We start from the raw sequence: 12068 nt of genomic DNA on the forward strand, positions 1-12068 counted from the left end.
GAAAAATTATTTGCCAGTAAAGCAATACCAATTTGAAAGAGTGTGTCCCTTTTACTTTTGGCGATTTCCATATCTTTTGACATAGCAGATATACGAGGTCACGGAGTAGCATAATATAACAAAGTCAATATACCAACGGGTCCGCCCGAATATGTTCGATTCTTATTTAGGGGTCCTACCTTTACCAACACACCTCACTCAGCTGTACCGGTAAATCTGATTACGTAAGCAGAGAGCGGATAAAAAATTGATTGCAAAATATATGCAATCCCTGATCATATTGGCCGATTCAAACACGAATTAAATACATTTTTCGCGTTTCGCGCGTTTAATCAAAATAGGGCGACGCCCTAAACAGTAGAACCAATGTAGCTGATAAGTTGTAGGGGAACAGCGTACAGGCTCAGCGGGGGCTGGGTGCTCTGGGGGCCCAGTGCCTACGTTGTTTTTGACAGGGCTAACAAAGTTCTGTTACTGTCCTGGTGGGGAAGAAGGCTCGGAATAAAGCTGAAGTGGGGAATGAAGACAAAAAAGTTGGGAACCACATGGTCTAGTCTAAGTAGATTTGATTTTGCTCTGCAGAGGATGCTGAAGCTAAATCGGTAGGGTTCGCAATATTACCCCAGCAAACACAAAACCGTAAAAGGATCATCCGGGATCATCTCGATTAGGTTCTGATTTTCCAAGTGTCGAGGGAATGTCTAAAATACGTAGTAGGATGGTCTTGTGGTTATATTCAATCAGAATAAATTCATACTCGGTGTTGTTCCATCTCATGCATTAGGCTTCGTTATATCCGGTAGTTAACCTAATAATGCAAATTTTCTATCTCTCGCGGGTACGACTAAAATACGTAGAAAGGATGACTTTGTCGGTACATTCAATCACGATGAATTCTATCCGGTTTTGTTCGATCTCATGCGGTAGCTTCGTTCTATCCATTAGAAAACAATGTTCTCCCTTCGTTTTATTGCGTGAGGATGTCACCGGTGTTGTATATTCGTGTTGTTGCTCTAAGGTCGAATAGTTTTGTTTTCCTCTGATATATATGATCTTCATTATATATATATTCGCTCTTTCGGTAATCTCGCATGTTCAACGAGTATGGTTAATAGTTTTATTCAGAGAATAACTAAATAAGTGATATGTTGTACGTTTAGGAATATGATTATCGATGCGTGACTTCTAGAATATTTCGGCGATTCAAATTTTACGTCATCGCGCCATACAAAGATTTGAAGCGCAACAGGTCGCAGCCAGGCATAGTTCACTCTTTCTGTATGGTAAATGCCGTAAATATATAGGAATTGTGACTGACTGAGGTAGCGGGTTAAAGGTATATATGCAGTAGCATATAGCTTATGGGGTATTTCGAATTGCCTGTAGTATATGACGCCTAGAGCTGTTTGACTTTCTGCAAAACAGGTGTAGACAACTATAGAAAAGTTTCAGCTTTTCCAGGTTAGAATTAGAGCTAAACCGTTTTTCCGAATTAGATTACAATTATATTGCTGGCATTTCGCTCTAATTTAGTGAAATTAGACCACTATAATTCGCTTCAAACATCTGAATTACCGGTACCTATACCTACGGTATATCATAATATTTATGCTTGAATTTTCTAGGTATATAAGTCATATAGATACATTCCTGTAGAACACTGATTCATGATTTTATAAAAGTTGGTGCAAGAATGGAAATTTTCAACTTGATGTTGATTAATGGAGCAAAATTTGATATTTGAGTGCAATTATACCTCGAATCCAGTGACAAGATTATTAATCGTTGAAACCAAACGCAGCTTGATTATGTTGGCCAGAGAATTTGGCTAGCCAGACCATATTGATGGAATATGGTCACAGTAAGATAATATTTTAGGCAATTTTACATGAACTTTCCAACATTTGATTTGATATGTCCACTAAAACAGTTGTTATTCTGCTTTCGAATAAGACCTTAATTGCTGGTTTCAATGGTAACTGTGTTTGTCAAAGGCTGCAAAGGTAATTTCTTTTCCTTGTTAGATGTTTATTTGTTTGTTTGTGGTGTTCATGGTGGTGGCTCGACTACACTGGTCATTTTACACCAGGCCGGTTCTTATTATTATTATTCCGTATCTGCCCGATTACCAGTGAACTCGGCACTTGGTGAATTCGGCCGCACAAACTCGGCACTTGGTGAATTCGGCCGTGGTAGATCTCGTAGCGGTACCGGTCACCATGATTGGTTACTGGAATGTTTGCCGGTGAACTTGGCACTTTGAGTGGTTGTCAATGTTGTACGGCGGTCAGGGCATGCGTAGATCACACAGTCACGGCGTGATTAGATCACAGATTGCGTAATTGCGGGAAATAACGCGACGCTCTTCACTTGGTGAACTCGGCCCTTGGAGGAATTGGCACTAGAACACCTTCGCATTAGAAATGCATTTAGTATGAATGAACAGTATCAAAAAGGAAATTTAAACGTGTCGTGGCTCGTGGTAGATCTCGTAATCTTGGGATCCTTCAACCGTGTTATCGAGACACCCTAATCCCAGAGTGGAATCGTCTCTCCAAAGGCAAAAAATAATTTATTTTGACGTGATCATGCGAAACATTTGTTGATGAGGAACACTGGCTTGTCGTGATCGATAAACGAAGAAGCGCCGCTTGATGTTCCACAGTTTTGATCTCACATACAACGCCAAGATCCATCTTCTCAAAACTTACACGACACAGGCCCGTGACTCACGCCATCGATTCCAAGCAGACCGCGCGTGGTCGGTATATGAGCGCTGTGTTATTTCCCGTGGCTACGCAATCCGTGATCTAATCACGCCGTGACTGCGCGATCTACGGATGCCCTGACCTCCTTACAAGATTGACGAATCACTTGATAATACTATTATTAGTTTGATAATTCATATTAATAGCTGTAAATACACTTCATTTCAAAATTTCCCGAGGGCCGAATTCACCAAGTGCCGAGTTTGTGCGGCCGAATTCACCAAGTGCCGGGTGCATCGGCAACCATCTGCCCACTTACAGCACGGCCCACTCCTACACTACAAAAAAAAATTAGACAAGTTTGGTCTCAAATCGATTTTTTAGCAGAAAAAGTCTTAAAGACAAAATTAGTCTTACCAAGTAATTTCTGTCTCAAATCGATTTTTTAGCAAAAAAAGTCTTAAAGACAAATTAGTCTTACCAAGTACTTTCTGTCTTAAAAGTAAGACCGGAATTGATCGAAAATAGTAGGGGTGCTTTGGGGGCATCTTTTTCAATGTTAGGGCCTGAGCGAAGGGGAAGCATGAGAGACCAGAATTTGCAGTGTTGGGATGGTACTGTACTAAGGAGTTTACAAGATATTAACTAGATATAGTTATCAAGGTAGATGCCACTTACTACTCACATGTACTATTCAGATCAATATATATATGGTTGTCTGAGTCGAAAATAGCATTTATGGTGAGTGGGTAAAATGAGACCAAAAATACTGCACAATTCGTCTTAAAAACAAGACCAAAAAAACTGAAGCATTAAAAATTATCTCGATAAACTAGCTGTGACTGTGAAGTCCTTAGATAAGTATTGTCCCATGGTCTCTCTCACTCTCCCCCTTCACTCAGAACCTAACATTGAAAAGGATGCCTCCAAAGCAGTGCTTCTATTATCGATCAAGTTGGGTCTTACTTTTGAGACGGAAAGTACTTGGTAACACTAATTGGTCTTCAAGACTTTTTTTGCTAAAAACCGATTTGAGACAGAATGTAGGCCTACTTGGTAAGGCTAATTGGTTTTGAGACTTCTTTTTCTAAAAAATCGATTTGAGACCAAATTTGTCTAATTTTATGCTCTTGGCCCATGTCAACTTTCCGGTCTCATTTTCAAGACCACAAACCATATTGTTTCTTGATTAGCGAAATCCGACTTAAAAACAAGACCAAAAATACTGACACATCAAAAACTGTCTCAAAAAGCCAGTTATGTCTTATGCTCTTGGCCCATGTCAACTTTCCGGTCTCATTTTTAAGACCACAAATCATGTTATTTCTTGATTAGTGAAATTTGTCTTAGAAACAAGACAAAAAATACTGACACATCAAAAACTGTCTCAATAAGCTTGTTATGTCTTAGAGCTCCTGACCCATGTCAACTTTCCGGTCTCATTTTTGAGACCACAAATCATGTCGTTTCTTGATTAGCGAAATTTGTCTTAAAAACAAGACCAAATATACTAACACATCAAAAACTGTCTTAATAAGCACAATATGTCTTATGAGATGCTTTTTATTGGTCTCATTTTTAAGACCAAATAATTGTGACAGTTATATATGGTCTTAAACAGCTGAATCAGTCTCAATTTTAAGACCTCAATTCATCAGTGAGACTGAAATTGCTGAAAATGAGACCAAATCATCCTCATTTCTCAAATTTGAGACCAAATTTGTCTAATTTTTTTTTGTAGTGTAGGCTTTTTAAGACATGGCTATGCGAATCAGATGGCGAGGAGGAGCCTAGATAAACGGCCAACACTTCGGTAGGAATTATGGAGTCGGCGTGTCACGCTCGAACCCGCAATTCATTGGTGTTTAGCTATAATGGAACGTACCACTACGTTTCCTCGCCATACCTTGTAAAATGAGACCGTAGCATTTGGCATTTCGTGTGGCAATTGACTTTTGTGTGGAAAATTGTGTTCGTTTTAGAACTTATCCGAAACTTTTATTCCGCCATAGATTGTATATGATAAAACAATATCGGAATTGATCCTAGAAGAATTCCAAAGCAACTCACCACAAAGGAGGATTTAAAGAAGTTTGATGGAAAATTGAATGGAAGCAAAAGCCTTTGCAAGAGATGTGGTATGTTGAATCTGTTTTGGTATTTTTAAATAGGCCTACTTTGTTGTGCCGATAGCAGACAGTATAACGTAAGATGTGGAAGCTATCAAGGTGTTTTTAGAAATTCAGTCAGTCAAAGTGGACGATCGTATTGCTTGGATTATATTTAGGCTTATTTTAGCATCTTTGAGATGCAACTCTAAACGTGGACGGTCATGAACAGTAGGGCTCTTCAAAAATGACTTTTTTTCTCAAATCGTACTGGCTACTTGATAAAATTGTTAGGTTACCTAATTTAAGCCTACAAACAAAATATGGTTCAAATCCAGCCAGTATCCGCTTTGCTACAAGAGAAGAAAGTTCCTATTTATTATATAAAAATGAATAATAAAAAATTTGAAGATTTTCTGTTAACCCCATGAAAGTGTTAGGCTGTCTATAGAAACGATGCTCACCAAATTTGGTTCAATTCCAACCAGTGGAAGCGGAGTTATTGCTGTCGAAAAATTTGGATTTTAATAAAATAGTACTTACGGTGAGCACAACTTTAATAAGTAAACAAAGAATCGGTCACCGTAAATACTATTTTATTCAAATCCAAATTTTTCGACGGCAATATCTCCGCTTCCACTGGTTGGAATTGAACCAAATTTGGTGAGCATCGTTTCTATAGACAGCCTAACACTTTCATGGGGTGAACAGAAAATTTTAAAATTTTTATTACCTATTTATTTTAATATATTATATAGAAACTTTCTTCTCCTGTAGCAAAGCGGTTACTGGCTGGAATTGAACCAAATTTTGTGTTTAGGCTTAAATTAGGTAACCTAACAATATTATCAAGTAGCCAGAACGATTTGAGAAAAAAAGTCATATTTTAAGAGCCCTAATGTCCATGAGAGAGAAACGTTTTAGGGTAGGCCTACTCATATGTCTCGCAGCGTTCTCTACATAATTGTCAATTGCGATACAAACTGTTTGCTTGTATTGGTAAAGCCATCCAACTTCGAATTGTAAAATGTTGGGAGTCTTGATATCAAATTTTTGAAAGGTGCACTTTGAGAAGATTTCGGAATCTGTCAAATTATACAAAAATTTAGCAAATTCTTTGACATATTTCATCTATTTGGGACTCGATCAACGTAAAAGAATTGGTAATCATTTTATACAATGTATTGTATTTGTAGTTGAAGTATAGTATTAATTCTTATGGTTACCGCACTTGTAACGATTCACGGCCATAACTGGAATAATTAGAATGATGTAACTTTCAAATTGTCATGCATTTTGCAACCACATTGTTCTCAATTTTCAAGGTGCTGACCATTCAAGGAAGAATCACCCACCGGGAATTCACGATCCGTAAACGCGGCCGACTGTTTCTCTCCTCAAGCGGAAGCGACAGAGAAGAGGAACGAAGAGAAAAAAGGAGCAGAAATAGCAAGAGTGTGACAAGTCGCGTCCGTTCGCTTTAATGCGTATTTCCATCCGCGAAGTAGTAGGTGGGAAAACTAATGGGCGTTTGGTTAGGGCTTATATAAGGTTGACTCCAGCGCTGTATTTGCTTAATGTTGCTATGAAATAGGGGTGGTGTCATTTGGTATCAATATTGACTATTGAAAGACCATTTGTTAGTGGTCATGGATTTGTTCGGCCAGTATGCAGTAATTTCTGATGGTCACTTCCCGGGCTTCTGTTCTCTAACCCCTCATGATTGTTATTCTGCTTCTAGTAAGACTGTCGATTCTAATGTTTTATCGTATCATTTGTCGGAGGTTTCGCTCGCTTTATTTACAACGTTTTGCTCTCTGCTAGGTCACTTACTGGCTGAGTATCACTACAGCCTAAGAAATTGCACTAATTCTCATTTTAATGTCTTGCTGGTTATCTTGCTGTCAATTCTAATAATTTATTAATGTCTATACCAGTGCCGCCAATCAAATGTTTTGTTCTCTGTACACAATATTGTTAGGTCTTCAGCTTTCCAGGCAGAGTATCATTCCACTTTCTAGACTTGAGTATATATCTCTCCAACTAGCTGCCAAATAACTGATTCATTTGGATTGTTGAATTGATCATTTTGGACAGAATGTGAAGAAATTTTAGTCAAGAATTCTTTTTGTGTTAGTGGCTGTTTTCAAAGAGTGCTGAAGTAGTCATCGTTGATCTTGATAATCAAGTAGAAGTGACGATTGAAGTCAGTTCTCTAGTCATATAATATTAAAAAATATAATAATAAAACTTGAAAACTTGAGTGGAAATAGTTCAGAATCGAATCCATTTTAGTAAGTATGGGCGAAAAAAATGTAGGAGTCATTCGTTAGTCGCTACCTCTGCCATTTTCGCAGTACGAATGTCTTAGCTATTAATCATCATTTTCATTTTATTTCTGCAGGGTGTTGTGAAAAAAGGCCGCATGCTGGTTATTTAACTGGCTCATCAGAAGATGAAACCTGATGATAAGGACTGTTTTCACTTTCTTTCTAAAGACATTCGTTCGTTTGTTCGTTTTATTTTTTACAACGGCATTATTGCCAATTCGTTTGAAATTAAATTATCACAAATGTGATTAATATGTAGTAAATAATGTGGTGTGTGTACGCAGCCGTGATCAGGTTAAGCCCATAGTGGTAGAAAACAGGTTATTATATCAGGATCTTCTTCTTCTAACGTAGGATCTACATTCTACTCACCATGTTTAAAGGCTGTAGCATCTGCATAATATTTACATTATTGAAGGACATGGAAAAGACGTTGAATTGAGTCGACACAAAATCCCCCTTTCTACGACCTGCTGAGATCTAATATCTACTATATCGGCTCGGCTTTTCTACATCTTTGGTCTGTACTGTGTTTGCTGGGACAAAGTTTGTAGCAGCCTACAAACAAAGGCGGTACGAATACGAACTAGGCAAATTTCCCTTGGATCAGCAAGCTTAGTGGCATCACTAATCATTTATATATAAGCCTATGCCTTAAAGATCTACACTCGGCCCGCGATCATCAACACTTGACATTCAGAAAGCGGAAATGGGCCATGATCGAAAAAAGGTTGAAAATCCCCGTTCTAAAATGACACTAATGGACTAGCGGAAAACTGGAGCTCTTGTAATCCTTGGTTTGTATTTCCAATATACAAGGATCAACGTTGTATATTACCCAAGACACTTCTTTCATAGGTGGGAGAGAATAAAATGTGACGTGGCAATAATAACACCGGCATGCAGAACACATATGATCTCTGACGGTAGACGAACGTCGTGTGTAACTTACTGTGGCAACCGGTACTCCTTCTCGGTCGGAAATTTACAACGAACGATAGTAGAAGGAGTAAAGTATAAGGAAGTAAGGAATGTCGATATTATTCGTTAGGTCTGTGACGGAAATAGCTGGATTTCCCAAGGTTGCGGGGCACTTGATATTCACCCTTCAAAACGTTGCGGTCGCACTGAAAGATCGCGCCATTTCTTTGGATATAGGGTTGCATTTAAAACAAATGGTTGTTTGAAACACTTTGTTTAAAATGTTTTGAACAAAGGTCTTAAAAAATGTTGTTTTTTTAATCGTAAAATCCTGCCATAATTGTGTAAATACTTTCCAGAAAACATATTGAGCTTACGGACAATTACCACCCAATATAGCCGACGCATACGATATGGGATGGATGGAACCCTGAAAATAGTCGGTTCAACAGCTATAGTAAGTAAATATTTCGTCAAAGGAGCTATATTCGGACTATCTTTTCAATTGGCAATGTCAATCCACTATGACGTCATAATTGAATATTCCTGACGTCATGCCCTAAAAAATAAAAAATAAAAACATATTTTAAACAAGGGCTTTGTTTTAAATGTGTTTGATTTAAATTGATTTTTGTTTAGAATGCAACCCTATGTATAGCCCACAGCTAGAACGAGCCAGATGCTCAATGCGATTTCAGTGATTTCTTACAGTCCTACACCAGGAATCAACATAATTTTGCTCTAGCTAAAAGAGGAGGCCAGTAACAAATTACTCGAGTAATCTTCACTGCCAGGACTAAGTATTTGAATGGTTATCTTCAAGTATTACTGTTACGTCGACTATAACGAGATTTAGGCCAGTCATACAGTAATTAGGCAAGCTGGTACATGCATTGCTATGCATGTATAATAAGCAAAATAATCGTCATACCATACCTATTATAATTCCAATACGGAAGAGGTGTTTGTGATCTCCTAGGTATTCTTTGTAGAGCTCAGTAAAATTTTTACCGCAATCAGAGGAAAAGGAATAATTTCTTTTATGATCCTTTATGAATTATAAAAGAAAACGATAAGTGTGTATTTAATGCAATATGATATTGTCTTTCTATGGAAGAGGAGATTGATCACTCATCCACAAGACTCGTCATTTTCACATTATTTATTACAATCATAACACTTTATTGAGATCGCTTCCGTACTGGAAACAAGAATATGCATTAGGAGTAGAAAACCACAAACTCGACACAGAAAAGCTATCACGTTCGCTATAGTTAACCATAACCATGATGAACTCTTCTATTGAAAGACGGAGTTCTAAAATCGTTCCATAGTTTTCACATCACGATATTGTGCAATAAAAAAGTGTCTTACCCAGCATTTTCGCTCGATATCTCGAATTGTTCGATCTGTTAGAGTTGAGCAATTACAGCTGTCACCATGTTTTCCTTTTTTCCGCTCAAGACCGAGACACAACACTTTACTCTTCAAGTCAGAGCTTTTGAAAAGCTGTTCCCAAACAGCGTTATTTTTGTGAACGATATTGCAGCAGCGTGAGCCATCATTTTCGTTTGCTTCACACGACTGCGGCGAGGGTTCTCCTAACAACGGGTACACGTAAATATTGTGATTCATGGTAGCCTAACTTGGAAAAATGACTTTATTACCCGTCATCGATTGAGTTTGGTTGACATTCCCCGTCGACGCTTTTAATTATATGATATCGAACTAGGGATGGTGTGAACGTGAGATTCACGTTCGCGTTCTGTGTGTGAACCTCGAAAATTTAGATGTTCACGTTCACAAACGAACCTTGATAGGTTCTGCACTGTCAACCTTTTTCATATATCACAATTTTCATGTCATTATAACATATTTGGTTGAAATCTATTGCATTTCAACGGCAGGCCACGCTTGCATGGCGTTGGCAGCATAAAAAATCTACACTAAACGAGCATGCACCTTGACAACAAACTTTCTGCTTGTGAGTATTTAGTGACTCTCTGCTGTGAGCTTGACCCGCAATCGCGCAACATCAAGAGCGAATTACGCTACATGTAGGTAGTCAGCGAATGATGCTTAATCAACCAATCAATGAAATTCATATCCTTGTCTGATGTAAAAAATCTAGCACGCGTACGGGGTCCATCTCGATTTCATATGTTTAGTGTATCATAAAAACCAAACCCGTGCGATTGGGGTGTTGACTGCTTCTATATAACTTGTTAATGTGGTAAAGCCCATAGCACACTCCGCTAAATATCAACGTAGCAACACTTGGACACCGAAAACATTGTCCGGTCTGGCCGAGACCGTGGAGGCGTAAGCTTATATTCCCTTGCAAGTCCTCGTTGAAATTGTTGGCAAAGCGACGAAACATAATGATTTTATGGAATTATTTTATCATCTGATTGCACTATGCAGTTGATACATTTGCCGACGTTTAAAAAGTCAGCGGCTCGAGTCGTCGCTAGGTACCGTGTACAATGTACATGTACAGTACTTTAATATATATCACTTCACTGAAATATGGGGCTGAAATTAGCAATATGACGTCACGCGACGTCATGAGGTTCACGTTCGCGTTCACACAGAACCTTTCAAAAAGGTTCGCGTTCACACGAACCCGAACCTTTCAGAGGTTCACACCATCCCTATATCTAACTACCGCTAAATTGCTTTTACATTATATTTCTAATTGTTCCGTGATACTGTGTTATTTTTCTATTTGTTCCTTCGTTTTTATTTATCAACTGTCATAGTTGCTCCTGTCATGGGCGGCTTATTGGTTCTGAAGACTTTGTCAGATCGAGCCTCCCACCCAGCTAGCACGCCCACTTGGTATCGAGGTGGAATTTAAGTGGTTAGGTGGGATGGATACTCGGAGTGGGTTAGTAACATGTAACCCACATCGAAACCAAGCGGGATTTCCATCCATAAAGATGCGTGGTTATACCATACCAATCCCAGGTACATTGCAATAAGTCTCTTCTCATTGTATCTATCAATTTGAACACGGGGGAGTTTTACTTGTTGATCAAATCATCTTGAAACATGAGAAATCCACTTATAGAGGAGCTCAGATTTCCCATATATCACCCACACAAGAACCAACCGTATTTTCCATCAATGGTATTTGGGTTATTTCATCGAATAATAAAGGAGGTTCCGTATGTAGTAAAGTTTTCTAGCTATTATGCGATCCCTGTTGGTTTCTCGAATATCGAACATTAAAACCCCTACCATGCTTTACTTCGTTAATGTGATTTGAACTATTTAAAATTGACCGTTTGTCACACTGAAGTGAACTTAAATTTCCGTTGCTAGAGTACTCAATTTCTCTCAGCGTGCGTTATAATTTTCTTGCGTGGATCCCATTACCTTTATCCCTTCTCTGTATCTATTATTTTTAACTCAGGAATAATTTTACTCGTAAAATTTCAGTGATCCAATAATTGGAACTTGTTATTTTCGTCAATGAAGACGGGTCGATTTTTCATACGGCTCCCGCATGTGACCAAGTAGTTTTCCGAAATAGATGCTTCTTTTATATTTTCCTACCGCAAGGTTTGTTCATCTATATAGTAAAGTCATATTATAATCGGTTTCCTATTCATTTGCGATGGTGGTCGCTGGGACATTTCCAAATTGAATTACATCTCCATATGAATTGAATTCGGGTACTGGTGACGATAAGCGCCTAAGAATTGGGCGGCCTCGGTTCGACTCCCGCCGGAGGTTTGTCCGGGCTCCTCTTCTTCCGACATGAGACCCGAGAATGACTCGACGAAATATTGCACTCACAAGTTATGGAAATCGCTAGCAAGGGCCGTGGCCTCGAAAATGATCAACATCGAGAGTAACTGTGACGGCGGGCACTCTAAGCCGAGGTAGATGTCAGTCTAAAAGACGGCAACTGTGCGTCGGTCGGCATCCTCCTATCTGTTCATTACATCGCTTTGTGTCTTATCGCATTGTACATTGTGTGTGTCTTGTTCAGT

The 12068-nt window shown here is 38.7% G+C and overlaps 1 long non-coding RNA gene across 1 annotated transcript; it reads left to right on the top strand.

The window, feature by feature from the left end:
* The first annotated feature begins 660 nt into the window (after nucleotides 1–660).
* On the top strand, nucleotides 661–7209 carry LOC145456496 (uncharacterized). The gene is made up of 3 exons (XR_013920620.1): nucleotides 661–2003; nucleotides 4721–4846; nucleotides 6142–7209. It is a non-coding gene; the product is annotated as an uncharacterized LOC145456496 (long non-coding RNA).
* Nucleotides 7210–12068: the final 4859 nt, after the last annotated feature.

This window comes from Botryllus schlosseri, chromosome 14 (genome assembly GCF_051294905.1).
Source record: "Botryllus schlosseri isolate E-star chromosome 14, Bs_hap1, whole genome shotgun sequence".
NCBI classification, from domain to species: Eukaryota; Metazoa; Chordata; class Ascidiacea; order Stolidobranchia; family Styelidae; genus Botryllus; species Botryllus schlosseri.